Source organism: Hordeum vulgare, chromosome 5H (genome assembly GCF_904849725.1).
Source record: "Hordeum vulgare subsp. vulgare chromosome 5H, MorexV3_pseudomolecules_assembly, whole genome shotgun sequence".
Taxonomy (NCBI): Eukaryota; Viridiplantae; Streptophyta; class Magnoliopsida; order Poales; family Poaceae; genus Hordeum; species Hordeum vulgare.
In genome coordinates, this window is record NC_058522.1 from 325,949,591 (window position 1) to 325,963,665 (window position 14,075).

Sequence of the window (14,075 nt, forward strand, 5' to 3'; positions counted from 1 at the left end):
ATCCACGAGGAGGATCAATTATTGGGGAGTTCTCCAGTCTTGGAAAGCACGGCGATTTAGAGATAGAAAGAGTCATGACTTGAGTTATGGCGAGGACTCTTGTAAACCCTAAGGCCTCAACCTGTATATAAAGGCGAGTCCCTGGAGGGAGAAGATATGTTAGAAATCATCGAGAGCTAGGTCATGCGAGTTAGGCCCTCCTTGTAATCGAAACATCATCAATACAACACAGAGCAGGACGTAGGCTTTTACCTCCCCACGAGGGGCCGAACCTGGGTAAATCTGAGTCCCGCTCCCGTTCAACCCCTTTGAGTCGCCACCAAGGTGTGATGGCTCCATCATTAAGTCCTTTCAGTAGGACATCTGCCATGACAAAACCACGACAGTTGGTGCCCACCGTGGGGCCTACGCACGGTGGAGTTGAGTTCTCGAAGGGAGCCCTATCAGGGTCAGGGAGCTACGCGGCCGGGCTCATGACCCGGAGCCGCCGCGGAAAGTACTACATCGACAACTCGCTATGGGGGCCCGAGGCCGATTTAATCGAATCCGGCTACAGGGTCCCCTTCGGCAAGATCAACATATTCATCGGCATAGTCGGTGCACCCATGCCTGAGCCGGACATCTCCACCGACACTGTCGAGCCGGCCAGGTATGTCCGTCCCGTTGCGCTGCCAAGCCCGACGCGCCTAGTTTTCGTCAGCTTCACGCAGGGAGCTGATGAGCCAGAGCGATCGGCGACTCAGGAGACTACGCCGGTCAACATTAATGACGAGTCATCCATGGGCGACACATATTCAATCCAGTCTCTGCACGGGGGCTGCCTCGGAGATCTGTCGCTAGCGATGGATCCCGAAGTCCTCGATCGGACCCGCCGTCAGATCGCCGTATATATGGTGGGGGCAACACAGTCCCAGCAAAACCCTGCAGGCAACAGCGAGGCTGGCGAACCATCCAAAAGCCCAGCTGCGATCCTGGTGGACCTGTTGGCGGAGATAACAAGGATCATGGCGACCCCAGTGACGGCAAAAAACCAAGGAACAATAAACGCTGAGTTGGCAAAGGTGCAAGACGCGATGGCGAAGGCCTAGCGAGATGCGGAGGCAGAAGCCGCGAGGATTGAGACTCGGCAAGCTCAGATCACCGCGGAGACGGCCCGCTTGAACACCGAGAACTGGCGACTTGAAAGGCGTCAACGCGCATCTGACGCTGTCCATCAGAGGAGGCACCGGGGACATTTACCCCCTGATCTGAACCCTACCCGCCTCTTCAACACTCCGCGCACACCCGGGGCAGGAACCGTTCCAGGGGGAGGGCCGGCTCAGCCGCCAAACCCGCCGCTTCAGCCAGCAGATGGTCGCGTTCCCCGTTTCCAGACGCCTCAGCGCCACTTTTCCAACCCCATGGACAACGTGCTCACCGCGACTCGCCACTTAGAATCCCTTCCGATTTATGGCAACACCCCGGCTAAAATAGAAGCAAGAAACGCCATTGAGATGTTGAAAACGACGGTGGTCCAGAACGCGCAATTTTCACACAGCCTCGATCGGCTGCACTCCACCCCTCAGGCGAGTCGCACCAGAAGCTGGCCGGAGGACCAACCCGCCATAACCAGAGGACCGCGACACCTACCTCAGGGTAACCCGCCTGACCAACGGGGCCCTCCCGTCCGCAACACCTTTGGGGCGACAGGCTAGGATCACGAGGACATCCAAACCCGCCCAGCGCCACTGAGCGGAGGCGGCAGGCAAGTAGGGGTTCCATTCTTGGCCCCTGCCCTACGCAACGAGCGGATGCCGAGGGACTTTAAAGGACCAAGGAAGGTGCCCAACTACACCCCGGACCTTGAGCCGGCATCATGGGTTGAGAGTTACGAACTCGCAATGGACATGCTCGACGTAAGTGAAGCAGTCTGTGCCAGGTACTTTACAATGATGCTCGAGGGGACGACGCGCACTTGGTTGAAAAACCTGCCACCCAACTCCATCCAGACTTGGGCTGAGCTGAAGGAACATTTCATCAAAAACTTCCGAGGAACTTGCAAACGCCCGATGACGATCGTCGACTTACATCATTGCGTTCAGCGCCCCAATGAGTCGGCCCACCACTGTATGCGGCGGGTTGCGGAAATCATTCACTCGTCAGACGGCATCACGGCGGCTCAAGCCGTGCTGATCCTGGAGCAAAACTGCCACTATGAGCCCTTGGTACAGAAGCTGGGGCGACTCAAGCGCAAGGTCCAGGATATGGGCGAATTGATGGACACCCTCACTCGGTACGCCGAAGTAGACGATACTAAAGATCCAGGAGAGGACGCCAGCAAGGCCAACTCGCCAAGGAAAGGCGAGTCATCCAAGAATCACTCCCGGTTTCAGGGACGCGCCCACCATAATCATGGTGGAAATGGCAATAGAAGGCAGCATGAAGGATCCACGGACTTCGTCGCCAACACCCATGCTAACAATGGCAATCAGCGCCAGAAGAAGAGGGGTTACAATGCAAGAAGCCGCGCAACTACAACGAGATACTTAAGGGCCCCTGCCCGCATCATGCCACGGCGGAAGGACCGGCGACTCACTCTTGGGAAGACTACTACGTAATGCAGGAATTTTGGGCGGAGGCACTCAAGAAGGGCCAAACCGGTGACCAGAGCCAACGGCAGGAACAGTTCGGTGCGCCTAATCAACATCAGAACCCGTTCGGCGGTTTTCCCGAACCAGGGGCCCAGGACGGCTCGCAACCAAGCAGTGGCCAGTACCCTGTGCATAACCAGCAGCGGTATAACCCGCCCGGAGTGTTCCAGCAGCCACCCCCACAGGGGGCTCCCGAGGGGCAAGATGATAATGGCGGATTCCGCAGCAATTCCAAACAATTAAACAGCGGGCAATATCACGTGTTCACCACCAGTGCCTGTAAGCGAGACAAGAAGGTGAAGCACATGACATATAGCGTGTCTGAGCCGGCACTCCCCACGTACCTCCATTGGCCTGAGCAGACTATTTCGTGGAGTAGGGAGGATCACCCGCCCAGAATCAACAACTCCGGCGACCTAGCATTGGTCGTGCCCCCCCCCAAGTCGGGGGATATACCCTTTCAAAGGTTCTTATGGATGGCGGTAGCAACATCAACATATTATATTTCGACACCTTTCGAAGGATGAACCTCTTAGAGAAAGACCTAATGCCATCAACCACAGTTTTCCATGGTATAGTCCCAGGTAAGTCGGCATATCCAATTGGGCGGGTCGAACTTAATGTGGCTTTTGGTACAGCATCCAATCACATGAGTGAGTCGCGTATATTTGAGGTGGTCAAGCTAAAGAGCCCTTATCATGTGTTGTTCGGGCGGCCGGCTTACGCCCGGTTCATGGCTCGCCCCTGCTATGTCTACCTTAAACTCAAGATGCCTGGCCCTAAGGGACCCATCACGGTCGATGGTGATAGGAGGATAGCAAAGGAGTGTGAGGAAGGAGATGCGGCTTATGCAGAAATCGCCTGTACTGCAGAAGAACTCAAGTATCACCAAGCCAACATTGACTCGGCGGATATGTCGCCCCTCAAGAAGCCAACGACTGATGCCGAGCCGCTCCTCAAGTTCAAGCCGACGGATGACACTAAGATGGTGGACTTCATTCCTGGCGATTCATCCAAGCAGTTCACTATGGGGGCGGGTCTGGATCCCAAATAGGAAAGCGCGCTCATCGAATTCATCCGTGAGAATCGGAACATCTTTGCATGGAAACCATCTGACATGCCTGGTGTACCGAGAGAATTCGCTGAGCATCATCTTAATGTTGACCCTAAAGCAAAGCCGATTCAGCAATATCTTCGCAGGTTTAATGAGGAGCGACGCAAGGCGATTAGAGAAGAAGTCGCCCGTCTTTTGGCCGCCGGATTTATCGTTGAATTCTTCCACCCTAAATGGTTGGCTAACCCGGTCCTGGTGCTAAAAAAGAACGGCACTTTCCGCATATGAATTGACTATACCGACCTCAATAGAGCTTGCCCAAAGGATCCTTTCGCCCTTCCCCGCATTGGTCAAATCATTGATTCGGTTGCAGGCTATGAGCGTTTGTTTTTCTTGGATGCCTACTCCGGATATCACCAAATCAAGATGGCTATGGAAGATCAGGAGAAGACAACTTTCATAACCCCGTTTGGGGCTTTTTGCTCTGTATCCATGCCGTTTGGGCTCAAGAGCGTTGGGGCGACTTACCTACGCTGTATCCAAAACTGTCTCCGCGGCCAAATCGGACGCAACGTTCACGCTTACGTTGATGACATCGTGGTTAAATCTTGACGCTCTTGGAGGATCTCAAGGAAACTTTTGATAATCTTCGGGTGTATCAGATCAAGCTTAATCCCACCAAATGTGTCTTTGGCGTTCCCGCTTTAAAGCTGTTGGGTTTCTTGGTGTCCGAACGCGGCATTGAGGCCAACCCGGACAAAATCGAGGCAATCACTTCGCTCGGGAAACCACCGAATATTAATCAAGTTCAACGCATGGCGGGACGTATCGCGGCCTTGAGTCGCTTTATAAGCCGCCTGGGGGAGAAAGCTATTCCCCTCTATCAGTTGCTGAAGAAAGCTGATCGTTTTGTTTGGACGGACGAGGCCAATGAAGCTTTTGAAGATCTGAAGCAGCAGCTGGTCAACCCGCCGGTTCTGGCGGCCTGGCTGAAAAGGATCCTATGCTTTTATACATCGCGACGAATACCAAGGCGGTGAGTGTTGCATTGGCTGTCGAACAGAAGGAAGAAGGAAAGGAATACCCGGTACATCGCCCGGTGTATTTCATTAGCAAGGTGCTAACCCTCTCCAAACAACGTTACCCGCATTGGCAGAAGTTGGTTTATGGGGTCTTTATGGCGAGTCGGAAGCTCAAACATTATTTCCAAGAACATCCTATCATGGTGGTTAGCTCCGCCCCTCTTGGGGACATCATCCAGAAACGAGAAGCAACAGGGTGAATCGCCAAATGGGCGATTGAGCTGGGCCGCTCCACGTGCGGTATGCGCCTCGCACGGCTATCAAGTCCCAGGCATTGATCGACTTCATCAATGATTGGACCGAGTTGCAGATGGGTCTAGGCAATTGGAAGGCTTGGGGGCTGGCGTGGTGTTGATTTCACCCCAGGGAGACAAGTTCTGTTATGTTCTCCAACTCATGTTCCCGTGTACCAATAACGCTGCGGAGTATGAAGCCCTGCTTCATGGTTTGCGACTCGCCAAGGAGATGAACCTCACACGCGTTAGATGTTTGGGCGATTCCGATCTCGTGGCTCAACAAGTTTCAGGTACATGGGATTCCCGGGATCCCCTGATGGCGGCTTACAGAAGAGTTGTGTCTGATGTGGCGGGTCATTTCCATGGTTATCAGGTCGATCATATCAACCGACGACTTACCGAAGCAGCTGATGCCCTCTCGCGTCTCAGCTCGCAACGTAGGCCGGTTCCTCCTAATGTCTTCCTGGATATTCTCCATAATCCCTCCGTGAGGCTGCCCTCGGAAGAGGAGTTGGCGATACCAGATCCTGAGTCCCAGTTTGTGGCGGCTCTCCGTGTTACGCCGGATTGGGTTCTTCCTTACTTGGCATACCTCACACAAGGCGAGTTACCTTCGGATGAGGTGTTGGCCCGTCAAATCGTTCGTCGGAGCAAATCCATGGTCATCATCAACGGCCAGTTATACAAGCGGAGTACTTCTAGGGTATTTCAAAGATGCGTTTCTTCTGATGAAGGGTGCGTAATTCTGAACGAAATCCATGCCGGAGATTGCGTGCATCATGTCGGGTCACGTTCCCTGGTTTCCAAGGCGTTCCGACATGGATTCTTTTGGTTAACGGCTCATGCGGATGCAGAAGACATAGTTCGTCAATGTGATGGCTGTCAACGTTTTGGACGACAGGCTCATGTGCCGGCTCAAGAACTAAGGATGACCCCTATCGCTTGGCCTTTTGCGGTCTGGGGGTTAGATATGGTTGGTCCTTTTAAGATGTCATCCAATAAAAAAACTCATCTACTGGTGGCGGTTGATAGATTCACCAAGTGGGTCGAAGCAAAGCCTGTTGGCAGCTGTGATGCAGAAACGGCCATCAAATTCTTGAAAAAGTTGATATTCCGGTTTGGATACCCACACAGCATTATCACTGATAATGGTACCAATTTATCACAAGGGGCGATGTAGGAGTTTTGCCACCGGGAGCACATCTGGCTTGATGTGTTTGCGGTCCCTCATCCACAATCTAATGGGCAGGCAGAACGGGCGAATCAGGAAGTACTACGAGGAATCAAGCCCCGACTTATGGTTCCCCTGGAGCGCATCCCGGGGTGTTGGGTTGAGGAGTTGCCTTCGGTATTATGGAGCATTCGAACCACCCCGAATCATTCTACGGGTTTTACTCCTTTCTTCCTAGTGACATTAGGCATGCCTCGCCCAGAGTCACCACTTATGTGAAACAGGATAATGCGCTGGCACGACACGATTCTTTGGATGCTTTGGAGGAAGCACGCGATTTGGCTGCCTCCCGATCGGCTATCTATCAACAAGATTTGCGGCATTATCATAGCCGCCGGGTCAAGAGCCGAGCTTTTCACGAGGGCGACTTAGTGCTCCGTTTGATCCAAGATCGCACTGGCATGCATAAGTTGTCACCACCATGGGAAGGACCGTTTGTCGTCAGCAAAAACCTTCGCAACGGGTCATACTATTTGCTGCATCTTCGGCCTGATCGGCCAACCACGGAGGCTGAGTCAACTCGCCCCTGGAACATAGCCCATCTGCGGCCTTGGTACACTTGAGCTATTGGCTCTGCTTTTTTCCTTTCTCTCCCATCTTTTAAGATTGTAAGTCTCTCATTTATATAAAGCAATAAAGTTAATACCCACGAATCCTGGGTTTTTCCTGCCACTTCAGCTTCTTGAAAGCATGGATCTTTATTGTTCATCGATAAAGTCGCCCAAACATGGACGCTATCAATACCAGAGAGCATAAGTCGCCATGTTGCACTTATTACAACACTGGGTATCGATAAGCCAAAGAGGATCAAGTCGCTACACGCGCATGATTCAAACATGGGCGCGTTATATGATTCTGAGGATTAGGCTGGCTTACTTGGGGACTATCGGCCCCAAGTCGTTTTGTGGTAAGAGCGTATACGCTTCTACAATCCTATGACCGGTCTTTCCCCTAATCATAGGTCACTTGGGGGCTTCCTCTCACTGAGATCAGCCTAATTACCCATTTTGCTAGCGAAAAATTACTGCACTACAAATGGTTATACTGTACTGTGTGTTGGCCAAATCGCCATATGGACCCATGAACTCTTGGCGAGTCAATCCACTATATGGACCCTGAACTCACCTTGGTTAAAACATGCATGGTACCGGCTAGCGCCCCACATGGAAAATATTGAAACCATTGGTTCATTGAACCTGCTTCACCGAAGCTTGACTCGCGCCTGATCAGCCAGTCTGAATACTTGAGATTTTTTGTACAAAAAGTCTCCCTTGGGTAGCACTTGAGTTTGTCTAACTCATCCTATCCTGTCGCAACTTGAACAAGCCGACGAAATTCTTACTCTCACCTTCCTAGCACTGCCACAAGGTTTCACAGATTTATAAGACTCGTCGGATCTTGTTGAGCCAGGTTTTCTGCATATAATTCGCCAGAACACCTTGAGTCGTTTATTATTTATTATCATCCATTACTCATTGAGATGGTTTGATGTATGTTTTTGTTACCCCAACAGGTTGGTGATCAAAATCTTTACTAACACGGCGGGTCAAGCATCATAGGCGCCCCAAGGGCGGCACAAGGTTTTTTAAGGATCACAGAAGAGTTCCGCAACAGGCATAAGCAAGGGATTGTTTTCTACTAACCTATTACATGGATCGGATGGCCAAATCAGTAAGATCTATTCTGCTTAGTGCCTCCGGGTCAACTTGCCATGAGCTCTGGCCGACTTCAAGTTGTAAATCGCCCAGTACCCAATTACACTTGGACAGAGCGGCAAATTCATCTTCATCATTCAAAAAATGCCAAGAGATCCGCCTCCAAATCAAAAGGGTTTTTGGGCCGACGAGGGGCCAAGCTGGTTGTCACAAAGGTTGGCGGGTTCACTTTATTGTTCTTGTCGTCATAAGCGGCTTGGTACTTTGACAAATCCAAGCTTGCTGCTAGCTGAGTCGCCGCCGAGCATGATTCCCTGATGACACGCTGATAATCATCTTGAGTAAATTCTGACTCATCATCCTTGAGTTGTGGGAAGCCTGCTGCTACTTCTTCGGGTTTCAGTTCGGGAGCATACGCCAAACACCGACTCAATGTAGTCAGCGCCCCTTTCCGGGCGGCTGATCGGGTTAGCTCACCTATGTGAGGCGGAAGGGTAGATAAGCACCCAAGCATCTTTTTGACTGATGTGATTGGTTCCTTGGCGCCCATCACTGCCTTCACGGTGAGCATGCTCCCAGTATGTAGCTGCTCAGTCAATGTGTAAATCGCCTTTAACTTCAAGATACAGTCGTCCTGAAGGTTGGCGGCTCTTGGGCCTGCATGAGGGGCAATAATAGTTAGTACTTTTTTCACACTAATTTTTTCTTTTACAAGATACAAAATCAGGGATTCCTTCTTACCAAAGATGGCCTGTGTCATGTTGGAGATATGTTTCTTTAAACCGGACAGCTCTTGTTGCACGGCTTCGAGTCTTGTTTCAGCCATTTCCGCTCGCTTTAACGCGATGGCCTGATCAGCTTGAGACTTCTTGTTGGCGGCTTTTAGCTTTTTCATATCAGCTAAGATCACCTGGTATTTTTCTTCTGCTTTAGCCCACGCGTCTTGCTGGTCGTCTAAACTTTTCTTTAAGTCACCCAATGTCGACTCAGCTTGGTCCAGAGATTCGTGTCAACATATTATCAAGGGACAAGTCTCAGAATTATTGGAAGCAACACCCCCGACACTTGGGGGCTAATGTATAATTTTTTAGACAAAATTATACCACAATCAAGACCCGGCTCATCTTTCAAAAGATGACCCGGCCCTTGGGGGTTACAGGTCAAAAGTTTTTTCTACAATCAAGACCCGGCTCATCTTTCAACAGATGACCCGGCCCTTGGGGGTTACAGGTCGAAAGTTTTTTCTACCATCAAGATCCGGCTCATCTTTCAAAAGATGACCCGGCCCTTGGGGGTTACAGGTCGAAAGTTTTTTCTACAATCAAGACCCGGCTCATCTTTCAAAAGATGACCCGGCCCTTGGGGGTTACAGGTCGAAAGTTTTTTTCTACATGAAGACCCGGCTCATCTTTCAAAAGATGACCCGACCCTTGGGGGTTACAGGTCGAAAGTTTTTCTACATCCAGACCCGACTCATCTTTCAAAAATATGACCCGGCCCTTGGGGGCTAATGAGGAGGGTATGGATTAAGGCGTACCTCATGTTTATTCTTCATCATAAGGAGCAGATTCTCCTCCATTTCATAACTTGTTTCCAGGCGACTTGCGAAGCTAGAGCAGAGCTATTTAAACTCAAGATTTTCATATTGAGAAAGTTTGGCCTTGGAAATTTCATGTCCGGTCGAAGGATGGGACGATGTTGATACATGCTTCGATAAGATTGCCGAAGTCGGCTTAGAGAAGCCAGTACCAGTAATGATTACAGCGTCAGGATCTTCAGCCGCCTTCAACGGATTTGGCGGGTTGGGCGCTTCCATGCCTTCTTTGGGAGAACTTGGAAGGTCAACTCGGTCATCAGATATATCTTTTGCCGGGTCAGCATGAGCCGGCACTGGGATTTCTTTAAGTTCTGGAGCCGGAGTGGAAGTTGAGCCGCCAGTTTTTCTCTTCTTCGCTTGCGCTCTAAGAAAAAGATGGTCATGCTTAAAGCAAGCATCATTATCATCAGGAAGGACATAAGTATTATAAGGACTTACCCTTGTACGCGAATCATTGGTGGAAGGGCCGACATCACTGAGTCGCCTGACGAAGGGGGAGAAGTCCGCAAAAGTAATATCTCAAAATGTGAGCAAGTTACAAGTGTGATCCAAAAGAAAACGAAGGTGGACATTGATAAAGGATACCTCATTTTGACGTTTCTTGGTAGGGGTTTTTACTAGGAACCCGGACACCAAATCTCCCGAGTGGCTTCGAGTCTTCCAAAAGGAAGCGTGTTGCGCCTTCTTCAAGAGGAAATTAGGGTCCAGACAAGCATTTGGGTGAGACATGGGAACTTTCCCACAAACTCGCCTAGTCGGCTTAGGCGGAGGAGAAGATGAGTCGGAAGAAATAGAAATTACCTCTACGGCGTCATCTTGGCTTTCGTTATCATCATTCTATACATAGAAATGCAGAGATATAAGCACAAATTAGAGCAAAGGGCGTCAAGACAAAGAAGATAAAGTTTTACCTCTGAAAACGCTTCTCCGACTTGGGATTCATCCACATCAGACGATTCAGCAATGGCGGGTTTGTTTTTACTCTTGGTTTTCTTCTTTGGAGGCGGTCTGGCTTGCTTCAGGGCATTCCTTTTCGGCCTTTTTGACCAGAATCGGTCGCCTTTCTGAGGTGGAGTTTTCATTATGCAAGTCAGAATCCGAGTAAGTCAGGAAGAGTAAACCAAGGGCGGGTTAAATTATTTACCTTAGGGGCCGGGTTAATCTTGCAGAATGGCTTAAGCCCTATCTGGCTACACTTGGCCAAGGGCTCGCCGGTTAGCTTCTTGATGATGGTCACAATGTATTCCTCTATGAGTGCTGTGCGTAAGTAGCATTGGGGGTGGTACAAAGTACCATCAAACTCGCACATCAAGCCGTCTCGGTGATTCAAGGGAAGGATGCGCCATTTCACCCAGCAGCGGATCACATCAACTCCAGTAAGACCGTTGTTTGTTAAAGATTGTAACTCGGATAACACTAGAATGAAATCCGACTCCTCTTCGGTGAGCTTGTCTGGAAGTTTGAAGTTTGTGGGCAGACGTTCCTTCCTATAGCCGAGGAGTTTGTTTTCACCCGGAGGGGAAGTGTCCCGGCAATAAAACCAAGACTCGCCCCAGCCTTTGGGATGGCTAGGCATGGCGAGTGACGGGAATGAGCTGTCCCTGCGTCGTTGAACGTTAACGTTAACGCCTCCAAGTTCTAAGCTAGGGCCGTTGGCGAACTCGGTCTGGTGATTCAGATGGAAGAAGTAGCAAAACAAAGGGACCGATGGTTCCATTCGTAGGTAAGCTTCACAAAATACTTGGAACTGGCACATGTTGCTGATCGAGTTGGGGCCCAAGTCTTGGACGCGGACGTTCATGAAGGCCATAGTGTCTGTGGGGAACTTTGATCCTGGCGGCTTAAACCCCCGTTCAAGGTGTTCAGCAAAAACAACTATCTCCCCTTCCTTCGGGTTGTGAATTTCTTTGCCTAGTCCGGATCGCCATCCGATGACTTCTTTCGGATCAAGATTCCCTGTCTTTACGCAATCCTCAAGGAAGGCATCGTCAACTTTGGTCGGAAGCCAGTCATCCTTGAAAACGGCACCCATAACTACAGAGGAAAAGGTCAGGGGTAAGATAACCTGCCTAAAACTTGTTGAAGTGGCTAAGAGAATCCCTCAACTCGACGAACACTCATGAAGTGGCTAAGAGAGTCCCTCAACTCGCCGAACACTCGTCAAATGGCTAAGAGAATCCCTCAACTCGATTAATGCTTGTCGAGTGGCTAAGAAAATCTATTAACTCGCCAATAAGGAACCAGATTTGGTCACAAGGGTGACTTAGGAATTTCCTATTGTTCAGAGAAGACATCTCAGGGCATCAGAGATGTGCGGTAAAATGATGAAGTGTGGATCTACAAACAGGTTTCTACACAGCAGGCAGTGGAATATAGATCTACGAACAAGTTAAAATGAACGGAAAAGAGCCTGGATAAGGTGAAACAGGCCATGGCTAGGGTAAATACAGTGAGGGTGATCTGACTGAAGCCCTTTTGGTTCCTCAAACAGGAGCTAATCGATTGAGGATACGGTCGATGCTACCGTGCCTATTACTATTATGAATCAATCAGCATATGTGGGGGCGTTCGAGGTGTTCTAAGAAACCGACATACGACGAACATCGAGGAGCTAAGATCTATTTATAATGACGAAGGACTGACCTGATAATGGTGTTTGGAAGCGACCGTGGGAGATCCGCGGTGAATGTTGCGTCCTTGGTTGGCTCGGAGATGCGTCAGACGTGGTGTCCGGTGACGGAGTTCCTCGGGCGGCGACGGAGTCCTTGGTGCGGTCGCGAGGAAGAAGAGGCGGATGAAGTGAGTAGGTGGAGATGCTTTTCGCTCCTTTCCCGAGCCTATTTAATGGGACGGGCGCTGGAATCAAGTCGCCTTGCGCGGGAACCGAAAAGACAAGTTAAAGATTCACAATAATAGCGCCAAGATTTTTGGGATATTTGTGCCGCGAGATCCTTTGGGGATTGCGTCATCATTTTTCCGAGATTAAAGGGATAAGATGATGTCATCAAGAAACGGTTCGGCGACTTGAATATTTCTATGAAGGATGGCGACTTAAGCGTATGATGCACCAAAGGAGCGGAATGAGTTGCCCCTAAACTAGGTAAGAGTTTATTGGCGTGAACAAGTTCAAGTCAATCTCGGGCCTAATGTTGGGGATATTATCTGCAACGTGACCCGCCCTAGTTGGGCCAGGTCACCAAGTGGGCGACTCATCCTTAAGCGATTTAAGCTTTGGCCCGGCAGGCCCGGGAGATGGATGGCGGTTCAAGATCCACGAGGAGGATCAATTATCGGGGATTTCTCCAGTCTTGGAAAGCACGGCGATTTAGAGATAGAAAGAGTCATGACTTGAGTTATGGCGAGGACTCTTGTAAACCCTAAGGCCTCGACCTGTATATAAAGGCGAGTCCCTGGAGGGAGAAGATAGGTTAGAAATCATCGAGAGCTAGGTCACGCGAGTTACGCCCTCCTTGTAATCGAAACATCATCAATACAACACAAAGCAGGACGTAGGCTTTTACCTCCTCACGAGGGGCTGAACCTGGGTAAATCTGAGTCCCGCTCCCGTTCAACCCCTTTGAGTCGCCACCAAGGTGCGATGGCTCCATCATTATGTCCTTTCACTAGGACATCTGCCGTGACAAAACCACGACAGCTGCCCAGGCGACCTCCCTGCATGGCCTTGCCCCTGGCCGCACTCATAGGCCGCATGGGTGGGCCCCACCTCCTCTGACGTCATTTGGCCTATATTTACCCCTCCGATCGGTAACCCTTCCATCATATCCAGAATCACGAATTTCTCCATTGTTCCGTCGCTGCAGCGCTTCCGAGATCGGGAGCATCACGAGACCTCTTCCCGGCACCTTGCCGGGGGGATGATTGACCTCCGGGAGCTTCTCCACCGCCATGGATGCTTCCCGGACGTGTCGTGAGTAGTCCTCCTTGGACCATGAGTCCATGACTAGTAGCTATGTGATGTCTTCTCTCCAATCTTGTGCTTCAATGATTAGCCCTTGTGAGATGCCCTACTCTTGCTATTGCTATGCTTGGTTTGTTGGGATCCGATGGATTATGAGATTATGTTTAGATTGTGATCAGTTATATATTTGATTATCCTTTTATATTATGTTCTTTAGTGATTAATGCATGTTCTCCGTTACTCTTTATTGCTTTGGGCGAGTGGTAGATTGTAACTCCAAGAGGGAGCGTTATGAATGATTGTGGGTTCATGACTCCTGATGTCTAGCTTGAGTGACAGAAACATGAGACTAGGGGATGTGTTGTTGCCACTAGGGACAAAACAACGGTGCTTGTGACCGCGGTTGCAAGGATTGTTTACCTTACGCAAAGTTCGTTAATACAGTTGTCCGTTGCTTTGAGTTTACACTTTGGGTGGGGCTCGCAACTAAATACCAGCGAGATGTTCTGGATAGATATCTCAAGGTGGATGATTAGTAAGTAGATTCTGATGAATAAACGGTCTACTTGTCTTGGCGTACTGCCCATTACTATTGAGCCTCTCACTTTCAAGTTGCATAATTACCATAGCGGTGCGTTTATAATTCGTCAATTGCCCAACTGTAATTTGTT